Raw genomic sequence first — 11,666 nt, forward strand, 5'->3', positions numbered from 1 at the left:
CTACCTAACTGATACATATGTAAATACTCCACGAGATATTTAGGCATCTTCAAAATTTAGGATGCAATCTGTATAGTGTGACTGACGCATAGTTAGGTTGGTTTCCATTGTTTTTCAAATGGGATGTCATTTGGAAAGTTGTCTCATCAGAGCTTTACAAATAAAAGGGTATCATTTGTTGTTTTTTTTTTTTTCTTTCTTTTTTTTTTTTTCTTTTTTTTCTGTACACTGTGCCTTCTCCTTTGTCTCAGCCGGAGTTGTTATGTATTAAAAGCTACGGAGATGTACCTGATAGAGGCAGCGTGTCTGATGGCTGCAGTGTTCTCACATTGAAGTGTCTGCTCTGTCTCGCTAAGTCTGTGTGGTGTGTGGTATTCCTATAGTTCCTCTCTATGCCGTCTAGTGGTATGTAAAACTAGGGTCCCGCACCTACCCACACAAGTGCACATGAGATGTTTTTTTCTGATGAAAGCCTAGGGAACAGGTCCCAAACCTTGTGGGGACTGCCATGGTTTTGCTTGGCCTTCACACCATAGCTAATGGATAGACACGAGGTCTCCTGTGTATGCAAAAATCTGCAAATGGTGTGGCAGAGCCCTGGATGTCACCCTCTGAGGTGAGCCTCTGTCACCCTCTGGAGGTGAAGTCTGAAGGGTAGCAAAAACTAAAGGTGCTGAGAAAAGATGACCACTAAATGCTACGGAGGGGAGCAGAAAACCTCTGCCTGGCTTTGAGGACCAGTCCTCTGCATTGCTTCTCGGATGGGAGCAAGACTTGCTGCTCTGTGTGTTTTCCAGCTATGTAGGCAGCACTGCCAGGCCAGGATACCCGACCACCATGCCCAGCACTACCATCACCCCATGGAGTGGCTGTGGTGTGAGTCTTTGCCTCCCTGAGCCAGATTTTCCTTTGGGGTGAAGTGGGATAGTTCCTCTGTTTGTGGAGAAGCTATGCTGATGTGCACCGGCTGAGACCCTGGCCTGTAAAAAACAGAGGGTTGAGGCTGCCTCCTTAACACAGGAGCTGATGTGAGAACCAAGGGATTGACAGCTCTCTGGGTGAAGAACAGCTTCTAGCAAAAAGGGTCAGACCAAACCTCTCCTAGGGTTTGGGTTGCTCTGGACCAGCACAGCAGCCCCAGTGGGGCTGTCACACCAGCCTTGGTGCTGGGTCACCTTGCTCCCTTGCTCCCTGGGGGTTGATGTGGTCGTGCACCCCAGTCCTGCTAGCCTGAGGGCCACATGGGCTTGGACCTCATGATTTACAGATGGAAAGCCCTATCCAAGTGCAAAGAGGGCCATGCAGGGAAACACTGGGTTTAAAAAACCAAGGGTGTGAAGAAGAGGGTGAATCTCTTTCCTTTTGAAGCATTTGTTGGCTGAAATACCCTCTTCTGTGGTTTTCTATTGTTGACACTTAAATGGATAAAAAAGCTGTTGCTAACTGGTGTTGAGCAGCTTTCATGCTTAGCTGGTGTGCCGCTTCTGGATAGCAGAGTGTGAAACTCACTGCTGGGCAGGAGAGGGCTGCATATGTTGGAGCTACGTTGCTTGGAATTATCCTAAACCAGGGAGCTTTAGGATACTAAAACTAAAACAGGGAGTTTTAGGATACACATCCAGCAACCTGCGGATGGTTACCTTGCATTCATTGCTTTGGAACCCCATGGCATCTCTTAAGAGGGCTCCTGGGAAGCCCTTCTCCCTTCTCAGCATCAACTTTTACCCAAGTTCTGACTTAGGGTGGTTCCTGCAGATGAGTGTTGTGGGGCATAGAAGAATGCCCTATGTGAAAAGAGTCCTCTTGGATCTGAGGCTGAAAATGCTCTTTTAGGTGATATAAGCAGGAAAGAAAAAAAAAAAAAAAAAAAAGGAAAAAAAAAACAGCTTTTCATAGGGAAGGAGTTTCCCATTATTTCTTATCAGCAAAAGCATCAAGAATGAAATACTTTGCTTCCCTGGACCAGAAGCAGGGATAAACCAGGTTTTTATCCCTCTGCAAGAGGGAAGGGGGATGCAGTACCCTGTTGCCTTACTCTACAGATGCTGAGGAGGTTCTGTGTTATGATTACACATAGAAAAAGTCTACAAGAACTCTTATAAGGGTACCTCCCTACTCAACAAAACTGCTCTCCAAGTGTACTGATTTCTGGAGCTGTTTGGCAAAATAAAGATTTCTCTCTCTTTTTTTCTCTCTCTCTCTCTCTTTTTTTTTTTTTTATTTAATTTTGTCTTTTAGTCCTGCTGAGCCGGCACAGCTCTGGGTGTGTGAGCTGGACTTTGCTCTGGCTCATACATCACCAATAGCACTGATACCGATAGACGGCCTGGCCAGATGCTTTCCTTACTTATCCCTGTTTCTCTTCAGTGACAGCCCTTGGGATGGGCTGAGAAAGAACAAAGAAAGAGTTCGACTCTGGGTCTCAATTACTAGCAAGGCTGAACAAGCCAAAACGACGCCAGAGCAGCTCTCTAGTACCAGGATGAAGCTTCAGAGTTGACATTTGAAAACAAAACAAAACAAACAAACAAAAAAAAACAACAAAAAGCACCACCAACAATATATGGCTACTTGTTGCCATAGCACCTTTTCTCTGGAAACAACCAAAATGAAATAGCCAGTGACTCAAGGCATCTGCTTCGAGCTCCCATGCCAAGTGATACTCAGGCTCACATTTTGCTTAGCTGACCCCTCGAGAGCAGATTGATCCTGGACATGTGCGTTACCCCAGGCTCCTGTCTTCCCTAGATCTCAGGTTTGGTACTAGATCTGTTCCTGTTGACCTCATCCATAGCTATATATATTTTTTTCCATTCAATGTGCTTAAAATAAGCTGTGATCCCTACAGTGGTCCAAAATGGTATTTTTCAGCATGGCATTGAGGGCATACACTGGTGTGGTATGAGTGCTGTGGAGGTATGAGAGGGTGCAGAAACCACTGGGTTTGGGATGGTGAATGGGGTGAAACAGAGACAACCAGTCCTGGTGGTAACTTGGGGATGTTACCCAAAGGGAGAGGCACCTGGCACTTTCCACCACCACATGTGGGTTTTGTTACTAGTGGGCCAGCAGAACACAAGGACCTGATGTGAAGTGAGGAGCCAAAGTAGCTGATTTGGTTTGGTTTTCTTGCTGCAAACCTAGATAGAGACATTTGTCAGCCCTGCAACATTTGTTATATAGAACTTGGGTAATTTACTGTCTGTTCCTGCATAAAAATAATATAACCTATTTTCTTTTCAAAAAAAAAAAAAAAAAAAAAAAGAATGGATTTAGGAGTTACATCCAGTCCTGTTACCAAGAGCCATAGTTGAATGCAGGCTGCAGGAAACCCAAAATGGACTTCAGCTCCTTCAGCTCCTTCTGTGTGCTTGCAGCTCCAGATCTTCCTTATCCAGCTGTCCTGAACTTCATTCCTCACAGATCCTTCAGTTCCTAAATCTGTATACATTGGAAATTCCAGGGTTGTGTCAAACACACTGAATTCAGTATTAAAATATAGGGCAAGGGTTATTGCAGTTGGCCAGGGGAGAAGGAAACTGAAGGCTTGAGGGGCAATTCCAAGTGGCCTCAGCTCCACAAATTGCAAAAAGCTTTGAGATTCTTGTTACATGTTTGTAACGTGTTTTGGAATCACTTCTTACCTTCTTCCCTTAAAGATATCTGAAGAAAAATGGAATAAGATGTATGAAAGGGGGGAAGGATTTAGGTGCCCTAAATCCTGATGGAGATGCAGCCAAACAAGAGCTGTCAGAGCAGTGCAGTAACCAAAAGTTCTGATATGTTGCCTGAACAAATAAACAGGAAAACATTGAGCAGGAGTAAGGAGGTAGTTTTTCTTTGGGATGCTGCATCCAGAGCTGGCATGCACATTTGAAAAGGATGTTGAAAACGAGAGTGTAGGGAAACAGAACCACAGAAATGATTTAGGGACTGGGGAAAATGTCTGGCCTTGACAAGTTTAAAGACCACAGCTTGTTTAAAGTATCCAAAAGAGGACTAAAAGATGACTGGTTTAGAGAGTCCTTTCATGAGGAGAAAATGTTTGGTACTTAAAGGGCTTTGATCCTGCAGAGAAAGACATAACAAGGTCTAGTGGACAGAAAGTGAAGCCAGATATACTCAAATGAGAAATTAGCCTCAGCTGAAGCAATGAACATAACTAGCAATGGGAGTGATGGCAAGGGAAGAAGGGTGCTCAGTCTCTTGATGTCTTTGCAACAAAATTGGAAGAGCAATTTTAGCTGAGCAAAATGACTGAGCTCAGGACCAAGTGGGTTACATCTGCTTCTTCATAATTTATAGGCTGTATTAGTTTCCATTTGGCCTGAAATTGTATTACTTTTTGGGATGAGACCCCATGCTGAGATCTTGAATTTTTGTCATTATAAAAAAAAAAACATGGCACTTTTCCTGTGAGTCGTGGTAAACACTGTGGTGTCTTGACCCAGTTTCAGCATAAGTAATTATTTTTTTGCTTACCTAAAATGTCCTACTTCCTCTCCAAAACTGTCCTGCATCTTTGTTGTTTCCTGTTAAATACTTCCTGAGTTGCATAGAAGAAAGGGTCATGTTTCAAAGATGCACAACCAAAACTTGAAAATCTCTCATCTTCTATAGTACAACATGCAGACAGGGCCTGTGAAGCAACTTGCTGTTCTTGGAGAAGCAGGAAGGAAACATTTGCTGAAGACGATGGTCTGTGGGTCTTCCGCCTGTGACCTTTCAATACAATGAAGACTGCAGCCTGAAAAATGAACACAGGCACGTGGAGCATCTTGCAAATGTGGGGATTTTAAAAAGGGGGAGCAATGGTAGGTTTGTACAGTGCACAAAACCCTGTCTCTGATCCAAACCCTACCTGTTTTGCTCACGGGGATAAATATAACAGGGAAAAAACATGCTGCGTTTTGTGCCTTGCTTGCTGGGGACCCAGCGTTGCTGCACAGAGGCAGTGGGAAAAGATGCACCTTGTGTATTTGGTTCATCCTTGTTCTGACCCCTTTGCAGTACAAAGGAGCCCCAAGGCAGATGGACAGATCCTGGGGAGTGCTCACACACTGGAGGGGTTTTGCACAAGCCTGTCAGATGTGCCTCTCCCACCTCCTGCAACAAAGCCAAGAGAGTATGTGTGCTTGCAATGGGCTTAGGGACAGGAGGAGAGAGGATATCTGTTGGAGATGAGATCTGCTGTACCTCAATGTTGGGCAGGCTCTTCTTGCTGTGACTTGAGGCACCCAAGGGCCAAGAAGCTCCAGCTGGCCTTCAGGATGGGGTCCCCCTCTTCTACGTGTCTGTGTGTGTGCATGCACTTTTGTTTTTAAAAAATAGATCTTTTTTCTCTTCTCTCCTTCTTCTACCATGTCCCACAGTGGGCTGTAATTCACCTGAAGCCATGTTTAGGAGACAGAAATGCTGGAATGTGGGGCCGTATTTCCAGACCATGCTCTCTGTTCTTCACAGAATAAACTGTGTCACAAGGTTCATTTCGTTTCATTTTATTTTAAACTATTAGGAACATTTCATCCAGCCTGGAACAGGCTCCTGAAGAGAGCAACACACCCTTCCCTTTAATGGTGATGTCCTATAGGTTCCAGAAACTTTGGCTTGCCTTCTTTATCAAATCAAAGTGAGAATCCGGAGACTGGAAAATAACATTTTTGTTTTATCTAATGGAAAACAACAAAAAGAGTTGCTTAAAAGTTTGACCGATAAAACGTTTATTCTTTCTTGCAACTATGAAATGATTCCTTCAAGGTTTTAAATTGCATGCCAGCTGCAATCAGAGTAAGCATGGAGAAATGTCTACTCATTGTGCAGTTTAGCAACTCTCAGAAAATTAAAAAACATGTATTCTCCCAAAGTATCGCTAGGATTATCTGTGCACTAGAGAGAAGGAGGCCAGTGGTGTCTTTAAAATTAGAGCTCCCATTTTATTACCAGGTCCCATGCTTTGCTCGGAGTAGTGATAAAATTCCTTGGCCTAAATGAAAGCTTTGTATAAGCAGGAAATTCAGGAAAAACAGCTCGTCTTACTAAGTCTCCATGATCAGTTTTCAGCAAAAGTAAGAAACTTCAAGTACAGATCCCAGCAGACTCAGGCTCTGTAAACAAGGCACAGATATCTTACCATTTCTTCATGTCTGAGTTCATCAGGGAAGAAGGGGATAGGCACCAACAGCTGTGTGCCATATCCCTTCTGCAGTGTGAATTGGTCCCAATCCTGCTGCCCTTAATGCTTGTGCAGTTTTTCCTGTGGAAATAAGTAGGTGAGTGAGCCAGAGTGCTTGCTTTGGGACTGTGCGGTAGGGTCAAATCTGTCGCACTGTGAAACCATTTCTTATCTAAAGCAAAGGATTAACACCTCTAAAATGAGCCACATTGAAAAAAAAAATAAAAAATCAGGGTGAATCTGTGAGAAATTTGTATTTCACACCTGCTACGCACCAAAGTGTGCATGAAGTTTATTATGTACACTCTGCTTTCCTGGCCCCGGGCAACCTAAAAGGTGATCAGGATGATTTAATGTACTTCATCCAGGGGGAAACCTATGTGAGTGAAATGTTGACTCTGAGGTTTCAGTCACAAATGGTTCTTGAGAAATTTTGACCTTGCCTCTTTATCCACGCAGATTGAGTCTGGGACCTCCCATAACTCCCCCAGCCCAGGCCTGTGTTCGCTCCCCCTGCAGTCAGGAGCACAAATCCTGGCAGGTCAGCGGCGGAGGTGAGCTCTGATTTATAAGGACCTTTTAAAGAGAGGAGCCCCAGCCCTAAATTATGGTAGGCTAAAGTAGTACCTAAATTATGGCAGGGAAGCAGTAAGCCGTCCATTTCGATGTAAGAGCTGTGTTAGCTACAAAGGCAAGGAGTACATGCTTGACACCTTTGTAATTAATGAGACTCCTGATGGCAGACTCCTAGATCAAACCCCAGCCACTGGGAGGAGCCTTGTAAAATGCAGAGGAATTCAGGACAGGCTTCATCTAGCTTTTCCAGATGGTTTGAATGGTGTCTGGTTTAGGGACTTGCCAGGTCTACCTTGGCAAGTAATCTTGGCCATCAGAATCCATAGCTACCCCCTTTCCCTAGGGGAGGACAGGGTCACCCCTCACTGCTGGGGCATTAGGCATTCCACTCACCTCCACCACCTCCATGTGGTGCAGGAGAGCAATGCCCCCCTGGGATGATGCTGAGAGAGCTTGATCTTTGGGCCCGGTGACTCTGTCCTGGCCAAAGCTGGCCTCTTTAGAGGAGAACCAACACTCCAGGTGGTTAAAAACATGGACGTGTGCTGCCCACATGGCATAGGTGGGAGGGAAGCAAGGTCGTGATGGTTGGATGGAGCTCTGCTAATAAGAGGCATTGCAGCAGAAGGCAGTGGGAAAATGTTTTTTTAGGGTGAAAATTTAAGCGTAAGGACAACTGCAGCACAGGAGAAGAGCAGCACAAACCTGAACCTGTAGTGTGATTGGGAGACTGAATTGTCTCTGCAAAACTTTTGGAGGACATTCCTTACATTTCCTGTTCTCATTTTGCGGGTTAGAATGGTGGGTTTTCCATTTTTATTTAATTTCTGCCACAACCAGGCTCCTTTGGCAGGAAGACGAATGTTTTGCAGAACCTCTTTTATTTTTGGTTATGTCCTGGCATGGTACATTTTCTGGTGGCGAACATTTTAGCATATCTAAGGGAAATTTACAATTTGCCAAACTTGTTGTTGTGGTAATTTTACAGTAATTTTGTCATGGTCTGTGCTTGCCCTGCTTGCATCACAGACTACTTGTAGGCACCCGCAGACATCGTGGCTGTGTGCTGCCCCGGAGACATCTGTCCCCAAAAGGGAGTCCTCCAGCAGGGCAAACCCTGGATCGATATAGCCTGGTCTACAGAGTTTAAAGATGTATAGAGGAAAAAGAGCCCAGATTAAGTGGCTCTTTTAGGTATTGTTTAATCCAAATACAAACAAGGTAGCAAAATTAATGCATCTGGCCTTTTTTCCCCTTCTCTTCAGATAACATTTTGAAGACACCCTTGTGGTTTGAGTGTTAACCCCTGAATGATTCAGGACTGGCAATCCCTAGTCACAGCCCAGGGTGAGGTGCAAGGCGAATGAACTCCAGCTACTCACAGGGAGATTTTTTTTTTTTTTTTTTTTTTATAGCAGCAGAAAATACAGGTCCCATTTTTGCCCTTTGTACCAGAGATAGGGACATAATAATAATGACCACTGTGGAGATAATTCTGATTTACGCTAAATAAATTATACCACTTGTAGGCCAACTGCAAGTGCCTACCTGAGGCACGCAGCTCACGTTCCCAGCTAGAGCAGAGGAATGAGACGGATGTGGGGGACACCTCTGTGCCTTTCTGGCCATGATCATTTCCCAAACAAGGGTCTCCAGGATGGTCTTATGAGAGATGTGAAAAATGCAGAGCCTCCAGCATCACTGTCCCCAGGTGCACACGCTCTCCTCCCTGTCCCCATTGCGAATGATGGAGCATCGTTGGTGTGGGGGCAGCATCCCCAAGCCCTGGCAGGAGCAGGGAGAAACGTCCATTCCCCAAACACCATGGCTTGCGTGGGTGTCCTGGGAGGAAGGGGAAAAGATGAGCTGGCATTTCCCAAGATATTTGTATTTTTTGGTGCTACCTGATACAGCTACCTGATACAGCTGGTGTTGTGTCTTAGCCAGAAGGCTTAGGCTGACAGGGTGAGAAGGGGAATTCCCTTGCCCCATGAAGAATGGGGATCATTTATCAACCACAGCCATGAATATATTAATTCCTCTGTTTTGTGTATATTATTGGACTCCTGTGCATTAACTGTGTAGCCAGAGGATAGGACAGCATCCTTCTATTAATAAATACAGGGTAGATAAAAAAAAGTCATGTGAGAGTTTCGTTTCAAAAATTGAACAGTGGACCTGAGGCATGCAGTATGTTTTTAATTAGAATTATTACTTAAAGTGAGTAATAAAGTGAAAAAGCTCCTTGAGTTCTATGATAGGATATTCATTAGCTAATCAACAGAACTATTATTTTCTTTGAAGTGTGCCCTACTCTGCTGAACTAAAGTGCACACACTGATTTACTGGTAAGGGTAATTAAAGGGCATGTCATAAACACCACTGACGTAATGGAATATTGTTCTTTAACCGTCTTTCCAGTTAACTCTTCCACGTGGAAAGACAGATATTTTGCAGCTGACCCTTACCTGGTGTCAAGAGTTCTCCATCTCCCAGTGTCACTGCAATTTTGGGAACCAACGACACTGGAGGATGTAGGCAAGCATTTATGGCTTCCTGCAGCCATGAAGTAGATGTGTTTGAAAAGTTTCCATATAACAGCCTTAGCAAAAGCCTCACTGCTGTGCAGAAGCTTTTTCTAAGAAAAAAGTAGTAGTTTCAAGGAGAGCCTACACCAGTGTGACCTGGCTAACCTGGCAGTGAAGCCCTGCTGGGGTGGCGAGCACCACGCCTCTCTTGCACTTGCACCTTCCCTGAGATAGAAACATAGCCCCTGGCTGGGCAATATAGGTATTATACACCTTTCTGTTTTTTAATGGGGATCTGCTCTATATGCGAGGGGAAGACCAGGTATGTTGGAAGAACTGTAGCTAAGCTATGCATTAAAACCTATACTTTTATATAGCTCGGAGGATCTTCAGGAATAAAGTCTGAAAATCGGTGGTGCTTTGCATCCAGCAGAGCTGCAGGCTTACAAATGCCATACTGGCACAAGGGTGCATGAGTGAGCAGGGGAACATCAGCACAGACATTTCCTTCTTCTTGCTTGCTTTCCCTCCTTTCTCTCCCCCACCCCCCTTTTTCTTCTTCCCTCTCTCTCCATCTGTTTCATCTGGTGCATCTTGTTTCATTTCTTCCCGGCTATAGGGTTGTCTTCCATATGTTTCTGTACAATCAGGGGGTTGGAGAAATCTTTAAATCCACAGCACTGAATAAAACTACTTCTTGTTTGTTTGTTTTCCATTGAATTTATTGGGTTCGCCATCATAAGCGAATGGTAGCATCGCCTTACTGAAATTCAGGTAGTGGTATCATTCCAGATAACAGTAATAAATAGGTCATAAAAATGGAATGGATAATCATCTTTCACTTACACAAATGAAAGAAGAAAACTGATTTCAATAATTTAAAACACTTGATTTTGTAATATGGCAAACATTTTTAACTGTGTATTTTAAAGGTATATGTTCTTGTTTATCTCAAATATGCATGTTTTCAATGTAGGTGACTGTTTTCATTTGTAATTTAAAGCAGTGGCCAAAATTCCAGTTTGATCATGAATCTTCTTCATTTTACTTGTGTTACTAGACCTAGTATTTGCTCTCTGTTAGGATGACGCTATCAAAACCAATGACATAAACCCACACTGGTTTACAACTAGAGTACTCACATGCGTTTCCATTACGATCCAAGCTGGAAAATGCACTGTCCTCCTGTCACTGCTGAGAAATAGATCGAGGCTCATTATCCATTATATGAATCAAGAGAGATGAGAAAGACTCAGTGGTTTGTCAGAAATCTGAAAGGTGCTCTCCACAGAGAAGACATTTATGGTGTATCTCCAAGGCCCTAGGCAATGTCCCAGCTGGTGGACATGGGCATGGGCAATGGTGTGTGACAGCTCCACTGGTGACTTCTTGGCATGGTTTTGGCCAGGATGACATAGCACTGTCCCAGCTGCCCCCCAGCAAGGGCCAGGGGACCAGCATGGTCCAGGGACTGTGCCCAGCTTGAATTGTTGCCCCCTGCTTTGAGAATGAGAGAGCTTGGTGGACATAGGTTGTGCTTTGCAGTACTCTTCCTTTGCCTGTTCCTTGGCCCATTTTTTCCCCAGCATAGATATAGCCCCTTGATGTGTGTTTGTGATGTGTGGTTGTCTGCTTGCAAGGAACTGGCATCTTTCAAGAATGGCTCATGAAGAAAGAAGATAAAACACCATATGAAATGTGGATGAGTCTTTTGTGACCCTGAGCCAAGCCCTGCCTTAAAACTGGGGATATTTTTTCATGAAGGCACGTGATCCTCTGCTTATGCAGTGTCAGCACAAAGCAGAGATAGGCCCCAACACGTGACTCTTTAGTGACTGGTTTGAATGGAAATGTGTGATTTCTGAACAGATTTATTGTGCAAGCAAAAATGTATTTGCTAAAGATTACAGCAGCCTGTTTGCTCTGAATGCTGAGCCTGGGGAATAAAGACTGCCCTGTGTGACTTTTCATAACACAGTGAAATAAGGTTTGTGGTGTCAAATACCTGTTTTAGCTTTGTTATCCCTGTCCCATGGTCAGCAGTGCCCCATCTGTGTGGGGCCAGTGGAAGCACGGTAGGGCCAGGACGTACCTTATGGACTTGGACCATAGGCCTGCATAACACTCACATGGCCTTGAGGTCTGTGCCAGGTGTAGACACATAACCTACGTGCCCATCGTTCTCTGACCTTCCCAAAGTGCTTCTCTGTGGTTAGGGGGTCACTGAGACGCTCCTTGGCCCACCAGAGCCCCTGGAGGCCTTCTGTGTGCTGTCCTCAAGCTCCTTTGTGCCACCTCCTTCCCAGGGTAGCAGGGAGCCAGGAGTCTCCACTGATGTCTGGCTTCTGATTAGAGAAAGAAGAGAAGAACCAGGACTTGGCCTTAGACCT

Source organism: Netta rufina (assembly GCF_964035555.1).
Source record: "Netta rufina genome assembly, chromosome: 2".
NCBI classification, from domain to species: Eukaryota; Metazoa; Chordata; class Aves; order Anseriformes; family Anatidae; genus Netta; species Netta rufina.